Source organism: Adiantum capillus-veneris, chromosome 13, assembly GCF_014529385.1.
Source record: "Adiantum capillus-veneris isolate H3 chromosome 13, ASM1452938v2, whole genome shotgun sequence".
Taxonomy (NCBI): Eukaryota; Viridiplantae; Streptophyta; class Polypodiopsida; order Polypodiales; family Pteridaceae; genus Adiantum; species Adiantum capillus-veneris.
In genome coordinates, this window is record NC_140943.1 from 107,715,382 (window position 1) to 107,734,510 (window position 19,129).

General features: G+C 46.2%; 1 protein-coding gene across 1 annotated transcript in view; it reads right to left on the bottom strand.

Annotated features, from left to right (window-relative positions):
• Nucleotides 1-837: 837 nt before the first annotated feature.
• The window catches only part of LOC147444605 (uncharacterized), a 72,024-nt gene continuing 53,732 nt past the window's right edge, over nucleotides 838-19,129 (bottom strand). Inside the window, exons 11-12 of the mRNA XM_086527151.1 lie at nucleotides 1,865-2,019; nucleotides 838-1,492 (exon numbers count right to left, since the gene is read on the bottom strand). The gene's annotated coding sequence lies outside the window, so the exon portion shown is untranslated. The remainder of the gene's footprint in view (nucleotides 1,493-1,864; nucleotides 2,020-19,129) is intronic.

The window sequence follows — 19,129 nt, forward strand, 5'->3', positions numbered from 1 at the left end:
CAAATTTTTTGAGAGATGGTAATGGTGGCTTTTATTTTATCAGTAATGTTAATCTTATCAAGACCATGAAGTGGCCTCATGCATAATTCTCAAAATGTCACTTCATGGCCTCGGTCATAATTCTCTATATTTTACTACTTGACTTAATACTAGCCACAATCATGGCTTGGCACCTCCCTCTACAAAATTGGGTTTAAGACTTGGTACTTTTTAAGAAACCAAGACAGCTGTTTGCAAATGTTTTCTGAGAGAGAGAGAGTCGTCGCTGTCCTCTCAATACTCTAGAAACCCTTGAGACGCTGTCCGCGTGTTACTATAAAAGTATGAACCTCTGACGTATATGAAGATTTCTATTTGCCAGACCTTGTCCATAATTATTGGGCTTCAATCCTGGGCCTACATTGTTCACCCATATACCCCTGAAACCGGTGAAGTACATGAACTTGCACACAAGGAATCTATAACATTGTTTCCCATGCCAAAGACATGCAGATGCTCTATATTAAGTGAAATACTAACGCCGAATTATACAAAGCATTCCATACTGCTGCTCCAACTATACATGCTTTTTTGCAGGATTGCCGACGCCGAATTATACAAAGCATTCCATACTGCTGCTCCAACTAAACATGCTTTTTTGCAGGATTGACCTTCATAGTGAAAAACTAACACCGAATTATACAAAGCATTCCACACTGCTGCTCTCGCCTTACAAAAAGATCAAATGTGATAATTAGTATTCCAAAATAGCTTCTAATTAAGCATCCTCGAATAAGGCCATCCATGATAGCACGAAAGCTCAATCTCTTCCACGAGCAGAAAAGGACACAAACAAAATTTCCATAATGTAACTGCTTTATTATAGAAAGATTGAAACAAAGGAAAGTCTCAACAAATTGGTGACAAACCCGTGAATTTGTTAAGTAACCTGCTGACAAACTCGAAGCTTTGCTTACCCAATGGCTTCAGATGCTTAAAGAAACATTACTTTTATCACCCAGCAGCAAGGATCGCCCAGCTTTTGGCTGACTCTCCCTTTATCCAGAGCATGTTTCGAGTTCATAAAACTCGTGACATAACCTTCTAAACTACAATTACAGACTTGAAAACTTCAGATTACTAAGGCTTTTGCAGTACCTACATATGACATTATGTCACTCTGAAGAGGTTTTCCAAAGCTTTTGTATGGCCCTCGTACACGGCTATGGATTCCTCGCACCTGCCTTTGAAAATTTCACAGCTGACATGTCTATGCTAGCTAGTTTACAATGGGGAAAAAATCTGACTATAAAAAGAATGCCCTTCTTATTTTTTGCTTTAAGGTGCCCTCGCTGAAAATGGGCTTCTTGCTACAATTGTATGATTTGATACCTGTTTGCCTGTGAGATACAACTGCGCCCCTTTCTTTCCTGAACCAATACGTATTATTGGATTCCTCTGGATCACGGGGCATACGTTTACATGAACCCTGTTGTACATAAAATTGCTTTGTCTGCCAGAAGAAACAAACAACCCAAATTTTATTTGCAGCATACATAATCAGTCCAGTCAAACTTCCTAGAGAAGGAAACACAGATGTACATTTTAAAAATCACATTGTCTGAAGAGTTCAAGAAAATTGCAATACAAACACATAGAGAGTTTAAAAACCAGATATTTGAAACAAAGAAAAAAAACACACAAAATGGAATCAGGAAAAAGATCAACTAGCCAACAGTTCCTACACTTGATTTATCAGACCTTCAATGACAGAAAACCGCCTTAAAAGAAACACGCATGAGAGAAAAAGAGAATAAACAAGAAGAGCTTCTGTAATGACTATATTATTTCTCTGCTAAACATTCAACTAAGATTTTTCACATACCTAATTCAGACTTGCACATAAGTCCCAAAAGCGTCATGACACATCATTTCGCCAGCTACCTTGCAGATCAGAGATGCAAATTTTGCACAGCCCAATCGTAACAACTCCATGCACAAACATTCCATACACTCTTAGAAAGCCAACCTGATCGTAACCTGCATTGAAACGTCTCTCTCTCTCTCTCTCTCTCTCTCTCTCTCTCTCTCTCTCTCTCTCTCTCTCTCTCTCTCTCTCTCTCTGTGTGTGCAGCTCCACCCCCTGGCGCTCTCTCTCTCTCTGCAACTCCACCCCCTCGCGCTCTCTCTCTCCCTCTCGGCGCTGCCTCATTCGCGCTAGGGTTTCAGGAGACAGCAGGGCGCGCGTGCAGGGCAGATCCCTCTCTCCCTCTCATGCTGCCTCAGTTCTGGGCGCAGACAGCATTAACGTCGCGCTAGGGCAGACAGCAGGGCGCGTGCAGGGCAGATCGTGATAGGGTTTCAGGGCAGCAGACGAGCAGCAGTTCAGAGCACGCAAGCAGGGCAGACAGCCACTCTCTGCAGGTCACAAGCAGGAACATCCATGAAGTTTAAAACATCGAAGGAGTTTTCAGAATTTTTGGATTTTTGGAAAACTGCTGGAAATTGCAGGAATGTAGGCTTGATGTGGAGGATACATATATTTGTATGCATGATGTGGGGAATATATGTATACATACTGTGGGCTTAGCGTGGTTCTCTCTTGACCGCAAGAATCCCTCCCTCCCTCTCGCTTTTGGAGGCTGTCAAGCATGAAGAAGCAGAATGACAAAGCTGACCATTAAGAGGATGCCATTCAAAACTGCAAAGAAGAAATGGCCGAGACCATTAACAAGATCAACCGCAACCCCTTGGGCAAAATCAAGATGCTCGAAGAACGCGTGCTCGTCCAAGAAGGCAAGATAACCACACTGGAAGATCGTGTGACAACCCAAGATGAGGAGATTGCGCTACTCAAGAAGGAGCTTGCCGAGGTGCGATCCCGAAACACACTTGAAGAGGGAGAATTGCAACCCTCAGAAATAGAAGAACTCAACGCGATTAAAGAGCAAGTATGGGCCATCAAAGAGGGGGAAGAGCAGCACAAAGAAATGACGACTTCTTGGTTGGATGTCATTACAAAGACTCAACAGAAAGCGGATGAGGCCAAGAAATGGATCGAGGTTGCCAAGAAAGGGAAAGGCAAGGAAACAACGTCCACACCCACCCTCACCCACCATTATTAACCTAACACTAGAAGAGGAGCAAAGAAACGATAATGTGGACAAAAAGGTAAAAGAACTCATGATTATGATGGGGGTTAATGAGCTGATGCACACGAGAGCTTGGAGAGTGGGCAATAAGAAAAATGGAAGCAATGGGGAAACCTCGAAAGAAAGGGCACTCATCCTTCGTTTTCCCTCCATGGAAGCAAAGGACTTTTTGAAGAAGAGACCAACTCTTAAGAAGACGAGCATCTTTCTCGGGGATGACCTTACCCTCTGCAGATCGCTCATATGCAAGAGGTAATGCCGGAGATTAGAGCGGCGAGGGCAAAAGGTAAGATTGCCTTTCACCTAGATGTAAGGGTCATGATATTGGAGCGACGCCCAACATGACGGTGCGAGACCTATGGGACCACACTCAAAGTTTCAACCTGGAATTGTAATGGATCTATGCGCCTTGATGTGGATGCTTTTAAGGAAAGTTCTACTAGGGGAGACATCATTTTCTACTGTGATACACATTAGGCCCCTAGGCAGTCTACGCCTCACGTCAGTGGATACAGTTGGGAGACAGCTTGAAGGAAGGAGACACGACCAGAGCACAAAAAGAGGGGCTCAGGGGGAGTGGTAGTGCTATACAGGGAGGAGTTGCAACCATTGATACATATAGCCCGCAGGGATAAGCAAGCTACGTACATGTGGGTGAGATTGAGAGCAAAGACACGCAGATATCTCTACATTACTATTTGCTACTTTCCCCCAAGTGTGTCAGTATATGCACCACCCAGAGGACAGTCCCCCTTTTCTATTTTGGATGATGACGTATGGGAGTTCTCTAGAGATGGTGATACTGTCATCCTAGGGGACTTTAATGCTAGGACTGCTCACCCCCAGACAGTTTTTTATGATACTTCCGAGGAGATGCTGAGGGAGCTGGTGTTGCAGAGACGGGCCTGTCTAGACTATCACAGGATGTGGAGCATACCGAGTATGGACAATAATTGATAGACATGGGGACTGCACTGGACTAGCCATCTTGAATGGCCTATAGAGATTTCCTGCTACGGGAGGGTTTACATGCTTTCCACACACACGGAGCCAACATAGTGGATAATGTCATGGAGCAGATGAGCTTCATTTCTAGTATCCAGGATCTCACGGTTGGACCCAGACCTGTTGATGTGGCAAAAGATCATGCCCTTGTGTCGATGACCATCTCTTTCCAGTTTAGTGTAGCACATAGGCCACGGGTAGCAGCCCCTACTCGCTACACCTTCATGCAGGAGACGTACTCTGTTTACATAGATGGGATTTACAGACGCCTGAGGAGCCAAGGCGACCTCTGGAGGAGCTTACTACTATACTAACACAGACATTGCATGATGCAGCCAGAGGCATACCCACACACCCAACCTGAGCAGAAATGACATTCTGGGAGCATGCCCCAAAACAGTTGCTATGATGAGGAATGCCACGAGACAAGAGCCAGACTTCAGAGGGAGGTGCTTTTGGGGGACATCACTCACAAACAGTCAGATTCACTTCCGACACCTAGTGCGGCAGAAGAAGAGGGCTTTTTTTGGCTTGACTAGAGCAGGATCTATACCAGCTATTCTTGAGTCAAGACTCACGGGAGGCATGGCGACTCTTTCATGAGCACTCCCCACCCCCTACCATTACCTCTACAGAGGCCTGGGGCCAATATGCATAACCTTTGTACACAGGCCATTGATAGGATGAGGACAGGGAGAGCATATGATCATGATGGCTTAGTGGCTAAGCATTTTATACATGCCAGGGATCTGCTCGCACAGCTTCTAGCAGTTATGTTCAACCCTGCCATGTGTGAGGGCTTGCATGATACTTGGAGCTTATCTACTATTGTACCTATCTTCAAATCAAGAGACCCTATGGAGCTTGGGAATTATCGCACTATCATGATTGGACACACATTGGCACGGTTGTACGCATTCATTCTTGAGCAACAGCTAAGTAGATGGGCAGAGAGGGAGGGTATACGCGCAGCCAGGCAAGCAAGGTTCACGAAAGGTTTTCTACTCTTGACCACATCCTGACACTCAAAGCCATTATTGACGAGGGCAGATCACAAGGGAGACGGATCTATTGTAGCTTTGTGGACTTCCGCAAAGCATTTGACACAGTACCCAGAGCTAGATTGATGGGAGTACCTACAGAGATGATCTGGGGGATCATGGCATTATACAGGTCAATAGTGGGGCATGTACACACCTCAGAGGTCACTCAACTATCAGAGGGAAGCAGGGCTGCCCGCTCTCTCCTACTCTACTTGGTATGTATGTGGATGAGGTTTCTGACTATATTGAGAGAGATGGCAATAGAGGTGCACAGCTGGCAAGGACATGGATTCCGCTATTGTTATATGCCGATGACATTGTGTTGATCTCCGACTCCCCGGAGGGGATGCAACGTCATTTGGATGCTTTGCATAGGTTCGCCCATGAAAGTGGTTTGTCTGTCAAACTTGGTAAAACCAAGGTTATGGTGTTTAATACCACCCCACGGTGAATCAGGAGGTCACCACCCGCATTCACATACGACCAGGAGACAGTGGAGTATACAGATGCTTACACTTACCTTGGGGTGGTCTTTAGTGGACCAGCATTTTCATTGAGGAGAGCAGGAGAGACTAGACTTACCAGAGCCTATGCAACATTGGGTACATTGGAGAGGATGTGCTCACAGATTCAGTTTCAAGAGCCTTGGACAAAGCTCTGGCTCTTTGACACTTTGGTGGCTTCTGCACTACTCTCATTGGACCATCATAGGAGGTCGGGTCGCACTGATGGATGGGGGGACATGGAGAAGCCTCTGGTCTCTATGATCTCGCAACTTATTAGAGCCAAGGCTTCACTACCACGTGACATTATCTGAGCAGAGCTAGCTGCCCCCCACTAGTGGTTGAGACGCTCACCTGATCAGTCTCCTTTATACACTGCCTGTGGGACCTTCCCAGAGACAGATATGCCCGCCTAGCACTCTAGTCCTCCCAACAGTTAGCCATGCTGGGAGATACAGCATGCTGGTATGGGGAGATGACATCATGGTTCCAAGCACATGGGTTCAGCATGAACAGATTGCCCCCCTTCTAGTACTCATTGGATGCACCCTCTCTGACTATTACACAGTCCGAGATCACCAGGCTCATCCGCCAGGACCTGACTCGGCTAGACACTAGGAGGACATGGATACAAGCGGCACAAGAGATGGGCATAAAGATGGCTTTCTATAGAGAGCATCTTCTCCAGCTTACAGAGGACGGCTTTGTGACGAGACCCAGATACATGGGCAGCCACTTGTATAATGGGATACGATGTGCTATTGGCCAGAGACGCACATCTTCACACCAACTTCCCGTAAGAACTGGGAGATATAGCGGAGTGCCAGGAGAGGCTAGGACATGCCCCTTGTGTCACATGGAGCCTGAGACAGAGTTCCACTACACATGCCACTGCCCAGTCTACTATGAGATACGAGGCTGCTTCCACTGCCTGTTCATAGAAGGCTTTGGACCACTCTCTAGAGTCATGGGGTACGAGGACCAAAGATGCTTGGGATTGTTTTCGCTCAAGCTGCGCAGACACAGAGAGAGCCTGATGAGAGGAGAGGCTAGCTAGTCTTAGAGACAGATCACAAACTTCTTTAGAGTAGACACTGGACACCCGGAGGAGCTACTACCACAGAAGAGCCCACGTTCTCCTCACACCAGAGGCACACTGATTGACCGAGCGACCAAGCTAGGGAGATCAAGAGGCCCACGAATGCGGAGAACTACACAGCATCAATGGAGGCTGCATCAGAAGATTCGGATCACTTTGGCCCCACATGCTCGACGCCCGGTCAAACTACTGACCATGGAGGAGATTGATGAGATCCGCTAGCCACCGATGTTGGATCTCCTGTGATTTAGCTCTTTCTGAGGATACACCCACACTGTGTTATCTTAGCCCCCCCCCCACTCACTTCAGCCCCTACCCATATCCTACACAAGCCCAGCTAGCTGCTTAGCTCACATCTAGCAACTTAGATTCTTTAGTATTTTTATTTTGTTGCTCAGACTTTGTATCAGATCCACCACATTGTAACTTTCTCGTCTCATAGGTCACTTTGGCCTTTTGAAGACGTTATTATAACATTTCATTTCATTTTATTTATCTCTCTCTCTCTCTCTCTCTCTCTCTCTCTCTCTCTCTCTCTCTCTCTCTCTCTCTCACCATATATGCTCCTACTTCTTGAGTCGGGATCTCTTCCAATTGAGGTTATGGGCATGGAAAGGGTTGTGGAGTACATGATAAAGATGCGTCAAAACCCCTCACATCGACTTCCTACAATTGCATGGGAAGCAAGCAAAAAAGTTCAAAAGACGCATAAAAGCAAGATCTTGAGCACGGGATGGATGCAAGACATAAAGAAGTGGTTTGGGAGATGGGATGCATTACACTTGCTACATGATGCTTCAATTGACTCTCAAGTGAATGAAGCTTTTCTACAACGCCAATGTATTACGGCTTGGGAGAAATCCGGTGGGTCACGCTTCATACATTACACCACCTATATTGCCCCCAACTACAAAACCATGTTCTTCGCTGAGAGAGGAAACCGTACTCACACTTACATGCTTGAGCCTATTCCCTTGTCCGCGATACGCACTATCGCAGCAATTCGGCTTAGCTCCCATTTCCTTCGATGCGAGATAGGGCGTTGGGGCAATGGAGAAGAGTCAAATCGATTGTGCACATTATGCTCACTGCAAGTTCGAGAGTCTGAGTACCACACACTACTAGAGTGCTCAGCTTTTGATCACATCCGAACTTGCTTCTCTCACATTTTCAGCCATAACTTAGACCTACACACTTTCCTCTCCCAGCCAAAGTGTGGGCTCTCCATTGCGACTCTCATCACTACAATTTTGGAGCATCGAGAGTCACTCATCAGCCATACACATACTACATCACATGTAACTTTGGTCCCATAGGTCATATTTGACCTCCGAGGACGATAATAAAATCTATCTATCTCTCTCTCTCTCTCTCTCAAAGAGGTCTTGGTACTATTTGTATTACATGAACAAGTTAACAAACCCGAAGGCATTACATCAGCCCATGGGCATAACAAAATAGAGAAAAACTAGTAGCGAAAACCCTGAAACATTTCAATGACAAGAAACCATAGGGGGAAAACTACTAGTGATACATAGTTACAAAAGATGATTGACACATGAAAGGCTAGGAGAAGGGGAGTAAAGGAAGAAAGTAGCAAAGAGCTGAAGCAAAAACACGCCACCCAAACTTTGAGGAGGCCGAAAACTCCACCAAAGAATCTCCAATATCAAACTCCGAGATCTCCAAGGCCAAATGGCAAATCCAGCCAAAAGAAGCATCACCACCCCTAACCTCTGCACCAAGAATCCGCCGGGGGTGGGGGGAGAGAGAGAGAGAGAGAGAGAGAGAGAGAGAGAGAGAGAGAGAGAGAGAGACTATCCATCCTTGACATTGATCAATAGGGCTATGACATTCTTCAACCTGCAAACAACAAGCCAAAGACGAGGCAACACCCACCCGAGCCCTCCACATCTCCAAGCTACCCACCCAAAGGCTGGTCATCAAGAATCCATCAAAGAAAAAAGTAAACAGCAAAAACAAGCAACAGACAAAAAAGCATGCAAGCATCCACACACACGCGCGCGCGCGCACACACGACACACGAGTAAACACACAAACACAAGCAGAACACGCGCACAAGCACCTCAAGCAAAAGAAAAGCCACACACGACCATGCAAAAAGCAGACAGCAAACACGGAAACAAGGAAGAAAGCCTATGTAGAAAAACAACATCAAAATAGAAAACAAAAAACCATAACAGATCGCCGACGAGCAGTGCAATTGTTAGCCATTCTAGACCCCAAACATTTTACCCTCACCCAAGGTCTCGCTGAACTGTCTGACCAAAACACGGGAGTTTTGTGTATGTATAGAGTTATATATACACAAAATAGGTGTTCATAGTGTAGTGTATATGTGCACATATTTTTGCCCAATAATCAATCTTAATAAAGATATATGATATAATTGTATATCAATGTGCTCTGTAGAGACAAATGCTATGTTAACCTTCAAATAGCATATGCATAATAAATAAATAGATTTTAAACGACGAAATCTCTCAAGAGAACTTTTTTTCAAGCATTTCACTCTAGGGTTAAACGTTTCACTCGTTTTGCAGTCCAGGCTTGCTGAAAGGCGTTTTGCCGTGACACTGCACACAAATCTGGATTAGCACTAGCCTAGAGCAAGAGGAGGATATGGTTGTGCAGGAGAGGGGGGGGGGGGGGGGGGGGGGGGGGGGGGGGGGGGGGGGGGGGGGGGGGGGGGGTTCGTCGTCGTCACAACAGTGATGACATAGCACCCTAAGGCTAGCAGAAAGAGAAACTAAGGCTAAACAAACAAACACACACACACACACACACACACACACACACAGATGAAATGATATGATATATTAACGTCTACAGAAAGCCAAAGTGACCTATGAGACCAAAAAAGTTACAAGTGAATCTAGTACAATGTCTAAGTACAACTAAAAAAATGGGGGAAGGGAGGGGATCAATGAGAGAGAGAGAGAGAGAGTCCACGCAAGAAACACAGAGTGACGGAGTTCCGCTCCCAAAAGTGCACTAGCCCCAAAACCTTGGCACCCCTTTCGATATTTCTTTATATTGCTTCAAGTGGTTACAAGCTCGGAGTGGTCCTCAACTTCCTGCAAGACTGAAATCCCAGAAAGAGACCCCCCAAGTACATTTTTAAAGCCCCATGGCCTCAAAAGCAATTGCTATGAAAAGTTGCACATCCCAAAAGCATCTGGTCCAAGAGCAATCGCCTAGAGGGCTACTCCGCAATTGATGGGTTTGTCCGTACAATCATGCCACGTCAAAATCCGTCCACATTTTACGAGAGATCCATACTGCAGTGCCACATCAGCCTGTTACACAAATGAGGGTTTTCTTTTGCTTTGGGTTCTAGGCCCATTGGCCATATGTTGTAAGTTGGGCCTCTTTAGTGGCCTTAACCCTCTAGAGTTGCCAGATAACCAAACTTGTGGCATACCCCCCTATGAAAAAAGAGTAATCATCCGTGATTAGACTTGCAAACCTCAATCCGATCCTTTAGAGAAGCTACCTTTATGCATCCATGTCGATGCCCATCCATATCAGACAGCACATTCGCTAGCACGCAATACACCATACAGTCCCACAATCCGAGGGACACCCAATGATCTCACGTGCACTGGAGCTCTTGATATTCTTGCGTAGCAAAGTTAGCCATCACGCCCAGACCGCGTTGATCTTAAAAAGCCAAATCGCGTTGATCTTAAAAAGGGGTGTCTCGATGCACTAAGATCGGGCATTCTCACCCAACTTGGAAGTATTGATGCACCAGATTCATATGCTTCACAAATAACGATGCAACACCGATGATTACAGTTGCAAGCACAAGACATAGAAACATAGACCGAAGTCCGGGCCATGAGATATTCAAAGGCCATATATACAACCAAACGCTCCCTAGACCGCAGTCTGCGTTGCTCGAAGGTTTCCATTTACAACTTTACGCTCCCTAAACCGTAGCCCGAGTCATTTGGACAACTAAACACAACTAGATGCTCCCCAGACCATAGCCTACGTCATCGAGAGGTTTTCAACCAGCATTTAAACCAGAATCAAACAAACTCAATCGGCACCAAGACAATTTTAAAACAAATAAATTCTACTTCAAACAATTTGCTAACAATATTCAAAATTCAAACAAGTGATTCTTCTCGTTACTTTTCCAAATCCTATGCTTGCCACTCCATGTTCCTTCATCAGCCTCCATGTAAGCACCCAAAACATCATTTCCACACATACTGTGAAAACCCTAATTTGTTGCCGAATATCCCAATTTTTCAACGTTGTCGAAATCAAAATCCGTTCGCGACAATGCGTGGGGCTCATCGAGAGGATCAACTTTGTCTTCTATATCCAGATTCCCATCCGTTGAAGAGATTTCTAGAAACCTCTGCAACATAAGAAAGCGTCAAAAAGCATGTTCTTAAAATTTTTCTAAGGCAAAAATGACCTCTTGTTTCTTCATCTCCTTTTGTTGTCGTTTCTTTTTCATCCAACTCCATAGCTGACCGTTGTAAGTTCATGTAGGACCGGTTTGCTTGTTTGAACAACAAACGAGTGACGCTCACTGTAACAGAAGGGCACAATGTGGCAACTGAAAAGAACACACTTTTAGCACTTCCAAACAACTGAATAGAGAGAGAGAGAGAGAGAGAGAGAGAGAGAGAGAGAGAGAGAGAATCCACATGAGAAGCACGGAGTGGCGGAATACTATTCCGAGAGTGCAATCGCCCCAAAACCGCGGCGTCCCTTTCGATATGTCTTGATATTACTTCAACTGGTCAGAAGCTCGAGGTGCTCCTCTGCTTCCTGCAAGCCTAGAATCTCAGAAGGAGACCCCCAAGTACATATTTAAAGCCCCAAACAACTGCTATGAAAAGCTGAACATCCCAAAAGAAAAAGTAATCGTTGTCTGTATAATCATGCCACGTCAACATCTATCCACATCTTACAGGAGATCCGTACTGCAGTGCCACGTTAGCATGTTACGCAAATTACAGTTTTCTTCTGCTTTAGGTTTTAGGCCCCTTGGCCATATCCTCTAAGTTGGGGCCTCTTTAGTGGCCCTAAACCTCTAGGATTGCCACATCACCAAACTTGTGATAAAGGAGATCGCAATGATGATGTGGCAGACAAGTTGTACGATCTTGATATCACCACAATTCTTGCCTCGTTCTTTTGCACATACAATGAATGATCTGCATCAGACATTCCAAAGCCTAACGAAATGAGAAATGCCACAATCCTCTCATACCAAGCTCTAGTGCTTGCTTTAGCCCATACAATGCTTTCTTTAACCTGCATACAAGGTCATATTTGCATAACCTTGTGGTTGTTCCATATACACAACTTCCTCCAAGTCTCCATTAGGAACGCAATCTTTACATCTTTCGCTTCAACACCCATTTTAACGCAACAGCCACTGCAATAAACACACTAACAGTAGAGTCAACCAACTTTTATTTGATATTTTGGGGTGCTAACAAGCTGAAAATACTTTGCCTAGTGACTTTATAATATGTACATAAACGGTTGCTATAAGGTGTGGGCTTTTGTCACAAAAGTGATGACCTGGCAGGCGAGCTGTGCGAACCCAAAAATCACACCACGTTTTATGGCTGTTGACGTGGCAAATTGACCCCTGAGCACCAGTTTTTCTCTCTAATGCTTTTCGGGCCAAGGGCCTTTAAACATGAGCCTTGGGGAAGGCTTATAGCATTTTGATTGTTGCAAATATGCAGAGAGAGCTCTCTCCTACAGTTGTACCTTTTAGAAATCAATATTGAAGAAATACCGAAAGGGACATTAGGGTTTTGGGGCTAGAGTTTTTGGTCGTGGAACTCCGCCACTCCATGTCTATTGTGTGGAATCTCTCACTCTCTTTGTTTCAAATGTGTTGAAAGGCTAAAGTTTGTTCCAATTTTGTTCTTTCAAATTGGCACGTGGTGCCCCCCCTAGGCTTACAATAGTATCAAAGCTTTAGTTGTTTTGCTATGTTGACAACCAAACCGGTCTTACTGAACACACAACATGGCGTTTCTAGATTCTAACGAGTACTTGTAGTTCCTCTTTGACTTTGCAACATCCTCTCGAAACAATCTCCATAGAATTTGCCTATTTTGCAAAATTTCCAACGGTTCTTGAATTACATGCTGCCACCATTGATGCATCAAGATTTTCAACCTCCAACAGTGCAGACACTGCAAGAGTTTCTTCTCCACAATCCACAAAAGCTTCTATTCCACTCGGGAGAGTTTTCCAATAGATAGTTGCAACACTTGATTTTGTAGCACCTTTGCCACCATCTCCTACATTGCCTCTTCTATTTCACAGTTAGAATCCCTATGCCTATCCCTATTATCCACTTCCGATACCTGCAATGCCTCAAAGACTTCAAGGATGGTGGATCTACGATGAAATTTTTCATTTTTTCGAGAGTGAAAGATCGAAAGAAAGCCTTGCAGTTTCTTCAATAGTTCGACAATATCTATTGGCTTAGGAACTACACACAAGAATCCAAAATTCCTTGAGCAGCCTTTTTCAAACAAAGCCTTACTCTCTAAGGACTTTGTCACAAAGTGATGACGTGGCGTGCCCAACTAGAAGAGAATGGTCAAGAGGACTAGGAAAATTGAACCCAGAAGAACAAAAGAAGAAAAAACCCAAAAAGTGTGACTGAGAGGCCTGAAAGGGGTTAGGAATTAAAAATCTAACCCCTAGGGACATAAAGAACTTATGAAGCACTGGCCGTGGGGCCTAATCCCAAAAAAATCAAAAGCTTGCACTTTGGGCTGATTTCCATAAATCGTGTTGACTGCCACGTGGCACAATTGTACGGATTTCCACGTTTTATGCTGGCAGCAGGGCTTGCAGTTTTGCGTGAGCTTTTGATAGCATACACTTTTGGGGGAAAGTGCTTTTGAATCTCATGCTTTTGGGGCTCTACTTTTGGGCATCCCTTGTAATTTATAAGAGCCAGTGGGGTAGTGGGGCCTCCTTCTACAGCGGATCTGGACGCAGAGTCTGAGAACAGAGGACCCTCAAGAGTTGTACTAAAGAAATACCGGAAGGGGCGCCAATCTTTGGAGCCATTGCATCTGGGCACAGAACTCCGCCTCTCTCTCTCTCTCTTCTCTCTCTCTCTCTCTCTCTCTCTCTCTCTCTCTCTCTCTCTCTCTCTCTCTCTCTCTCTCTCTCTCTCTCTCTCTCTCTCTCTCTCTCTCTCTCTCTCTCTCTATATATATATATATATATATATATATATATATATATATCTTCACACCAGCTGCGGATCGAGACTGGGAGATACAGCGGAGTACCAACAGAGGCCAGGACATGCCCCCTGTGTGACATCGAGCCTGAGACAGAGTTGCACTACACATGCCACTGCCCCGTCTACTACGAGATACGAGGCCGCTTCCATTGCTTGTTCAGAGAGGGCTTTGGACCATTCTCCAGAGTCATGCAGTACGAGGATCAGAGATGCTTGGGTTTGTTTTTGCTCGAGCTACGCAGACACACAAAGAGCCTGATGAGAGGAGAGGCTAGCCAGTCCTAGAGACAGATCACAGATTTCTTTAGAGCTGCCACTGGACACCCGGAGGAGTTACTACCACAGCAGAGCTCGTCGTCTCACACCAGAGGCACACTGATTGACCGAGCGACTGAGCTAGGAAGATCCAGACGCCCACGACTGCGGAGGACTACACAGCATCGGCGGAGGCTGCATGAGAGGATTCATATCACTTTGGCTCGACATGCACGACGGCCGATCAGACTACTAACCATGGAGGAGATGGATGAGATCCGCCAGCGACCGATGCTGGATCTCTTGTGATCTAGCTATCCCAGCTAGCTGCTTAGTTCACACCTAGTAGTTTAGGATTCCATAGTATTTTATTGTGACATTTGTCATTTCATTTTTGTCATTGTTGTCATCTTGTTACTCTGACTCTGACTTTGTATCAGATCCACCACTTGTAACTTTCTGGTCTCATAGGTCACTTTGGCCTTTTGAAGACGTTAATATAACATTTCATTTCATTTCATTTCTCTCTCTTCCAGTACTCACCGGATGCACCATCTCTCACTCTTACACAGTCCGAGATCACTGGGCTCATCCCCAAAGACTTGACTCAGCTAGACACCAGAAGGACATGGATACAACCAACGGATGAGCTGGGCACGAAGATGGTTTTCTAGAGAGAGCATCTACTCCAGCTTACGGAGGACAGTTTTGTGACGAGACCCAGATACATGGACACCCACCTGTCTCATGGGATACAACGTGCTATTGGCCAGATACGCACATCTTCACACCAGCTACGGATTGAGACTAGGAGATACAACAGAGTACCAGCAGAGGCCAAGACATGCCCCTTGCGTGACATGGAGCCTGAGACAGAGTTGCACTACACATGCCGCTGCCCCGTCTACTACGAGATACGAGGCCGCTTTCATTGCTTGTTTAGAGAGAGTTTTGGACCTCTCTCTAGAGTCATGGGGTACGGAGATCAGAGATGCCTGGGTTTGTTTTGGCTTGAGCTGTGCAGACACAGGGAGAGCCTGATGAGAGAAGAGGCTAGCCAGTCTCAGAGACGGATCACAGATTTCTTTAGAACAGACACTGGACAGCCAGAGGAGTTACTACCACAACAGAGCTCACATTTGTCTCACGCCAAAGGCACACTGACCGACCAAGCGTTTGAGCTAGGGAGATCCAAGACGCCCACGACTGCGGAGGACCGACGAAGGCTGCATCAGAAGATTCGGATCACTTTGGCCAGGCATGCACGACGCCCGGTCAGACTACTGACCATGGAGGAGATTGATGAGATCCGCCAGCGACCAATACTGAATCTCGCGTGATTTAGCTATTTAGCTATCCCAGCCAGCTGCTTTGTTCACATCGAGCGGCATAGGTTTCCATAGTATTAGCTATCCCAGCCAGCTGCTTAGTTCACATTGAGCGGCCTAGGTTTCCATAGTATTTTTATTTTGTTTTGTTATGTTGTTATTTTTGTTACTCTGACTTTGTATCAGATCCACCACATTGTAACTTTCTGGTCTCATAGGTCACTTTGGCCTTTTTGAAGACGTTATTATAACATTTCATTTATCTCTCTCTCTCTCTCTCTCTCTCTCTCTCTCTCTCTCTCTCTCTCTCTCTCTCTCTCTCTCTCTCTCTCTCTCTCTCTCTCTCTCTCTCTCTCTCTCTCTGAGGCAGGTATGAGGCCTTATTCAGAGGACAGCCCACTCTCCGAGAGATCATGGACTCTCGAGATCAGAGACAGCTCGGACGTTTCTTACTAGAGATACAGAGCCATCGGGACACACTACTACAGCCACGCATAGCTACACAGACAGAGGGGAGACAGTCGCAGCTCACAGACTTCTTTCAGAGGATTGCCACCCCTACCTCACCAGATACTCAGAGAGGAGTGACACTCCCACAGGCGGAGGTGAACCGAGCTAGACGACGACCACGAGTCACAGGCTACAGGGCGTGAGCTCCCACCACCAACAGATCGAGGAGATCCGAGCCCGGGAGCGCCGTGCCACTGAGGAGCGAGTAGCTCAGATGAGGGCCGACCCGACAGCTTTCATCCGGGTAGCCTTGGCACCAGCCCCGCCCATGTACCACATCTTACATCCCCCCATTTGTACAGGATGGAGCTAGAGAGCTTGATGCATTCTCATGATTGTACTACCTTGAGCATATAGACATGCATATACCCCTAGAGATAGAACCCCATCCCTCCTCAGATACTCCATTACCTACATTCAGTTCAGTTTTGTATCAGTTTTGTTTCATTTGTCTTTCCGATAGACGGATGACATACACGCCATGTACATTTGATTTGTCTCATAGGCCGATTTCGGCCTGACATAGACGTTAAAAATCTTTCTTTCTTTCTTTCTTTCTTTCTCTCTCTCTCTGTGCCACACCCTCACGCTGCCCCTCCCCTGCCATACCTCCTCGCACTCCCTCAGCTGCCCACGCCCCTCGCACTGCCCCCACCTGCCCAGCCCCGCCTTACGCGCTGCCCCACCTGCCACGCCCTCGCACTGCTCCTCCCCTGTCATACCTCCTCGCGCTCCCCCCCTCGCCCAGCCACCCCGCTGCGCCCTGCTGCCCCCTGCATTTTCTGCAGCCAGCCCCGCTGCATTTTCTGTTTTTGCCTTGCATTTCCTCCCCCCCTCCCCCCTCCGGAGCAAGTACAGGTCCAGCAATTTTACAGCAGCAGGGAAGTTCTAGGAATTTTTTATATTTTTCAGAAATCTGCAGACAGAATTTCAGAAATACACAAAACCCAAGAAAACTCAGAAATTCAGATAGCATATTTTTTTGGCAGATTTTGCAGAAATTGCAAGGGTACGCAAAATATATGCTTGATGCGGGAGACAATGTATGCATAGTGTGGAAACATATGTGCACTTAGTGGCTCTTGTTTTCCGGGCGGCGATTAAGCATGAGGAAGCTGAATGATAAAGCTGACCCCTTAGAGGATGCCATTCAAAAGTGCAAAGAGGAAATGACGGAGACCATTACCAAGATGAACCGCGATCTATTGGGCACAATAAAAATGCTCGAAGAACGCGTATTGATCCAAGAAAGCAAGATAAATGCACTGGAAGATCGGGTGACGACTCGGGATGAAGAGATTGCGTCACTCAAGAAGGATCTCGGCGAAGCACGATCAAGAAACCCACTCGAAGAGGGCGAATTGCAACCCTCAGTAATCAAAGAAATCAACATGATCAAGGAGCAAATACGGGCCATCAAAGAGGGAGAAGAGCAACACAAAGAGATCATGACTTCTTGGGTAGATGTTCTTACAAAAACTCAACAGAAGGCGGATGAAGCCGAGAAATGGATCGAGGTTGCCAAGAAAGGAAAAGGCAAGGAGATAACGTCCACGTCCACACCCACTATCATTAATCTGACACTAGAGGAGGAGCAAAGAAGACGTGTGCGCGCTTTACATGTGAGGATTTGCGGTCTCAAAGACAAAGATAATGTAGAAAAAGAGGTGAAAGAACTCATGGCCTTGATGGGGGTTCATGAGCCGACGCACACAAGAGCTTGGAGAGTGGGCAACATAAAGAAAAATGGAAGCATTGGGGAAACCTCAAAAGAAAGGGCACTCATCCTGCGTTTTCCCTCCATGGAAGCGAAGAAGTCCTTCTTGAAGGGCATCTTTCTCGGGGATGATCTTACCCTCTCGCAGATCGCTCATATGCAGGAGGTAATGCCGGAGATTAAAGCGGCAAGGGGAAAAGGCAAGATTGCCTTTTACCGAGATGGAAGAGTGGTAATACTGGAGCGACGCTCCACATGACGGTGCGAGACTTATGGGACCACACTCAAAGTGGCTGCCTTGATACATATAACCCGCGGGGATGAGCAGGCTCGGTACATGTGGGTGAGATTGAAAGCAGAGACAAGTAAATATCTTTACATTGCTATTTGCTACTTTCCCCCGAGTACCTCAGTCTATGCATCACCTAGAGGACAGTCCCCCTTTTCTATTTTGGATGATGACATATGGGAGTTCTCTAGAGATGGTGACATTATCATTCCAGGGAACTTCAATGCTAGGACTGGCCATCACCAGACAGTGTTTTATGATACTTCAGAGAAGATGCTTAGAGAGTTAGATGTTGTAGAGACGGGCCTGTCCAGATTATCACAGGATGTGGACTATACTGAGTATGGGCGACATCTGATAGACATGGGCACTGCTCATGGACTGGCCATCTTGAATGGCCTACAGAGGTTTCCTGCTGCGGGAAGTTTCACATGCTTCCCACACAGACATGGAGCCGGCATGGTGGATTATGTCATGGCACAGCCGAATCTCATCTCCAGTATCCATCTCAAAGTTGGGCCCAGACCGGTTGGGGTAGCAGTGGATCATGCTCGTGTCGATGACCATCTCCTTCCAGTTTAGTGTAGCACACAGGCCACGGGTAGCAGTCCCCTACTCGTTACACCTTCACGCGGGAGACGGATTCTGTATACATAGACGGGATCTACAAACGCCTATGCACTAAGGAACGAGGGCGACCTCTGGAGGAGCTTACTACTATACTGACACAGACATTACAAAAAGCAGCAACAGAGGCATACCCACACACCCAGCCTGAGCAGAGACGCCGTTCAAGGAGCATGCCTCAGAACAGCTGGTATGATGACGAGTGCCGCCAGACTAGAGCTAGACTTCAGAGGGAGGTGCTTTTAAGGGACATCACTCACAGACAGTCACATATTGACTTCCGGCGCCTGGAGCGACGGAAGAAGAGGGCATTTTTGGCTCGACTAGAGGAGGATCTATACCA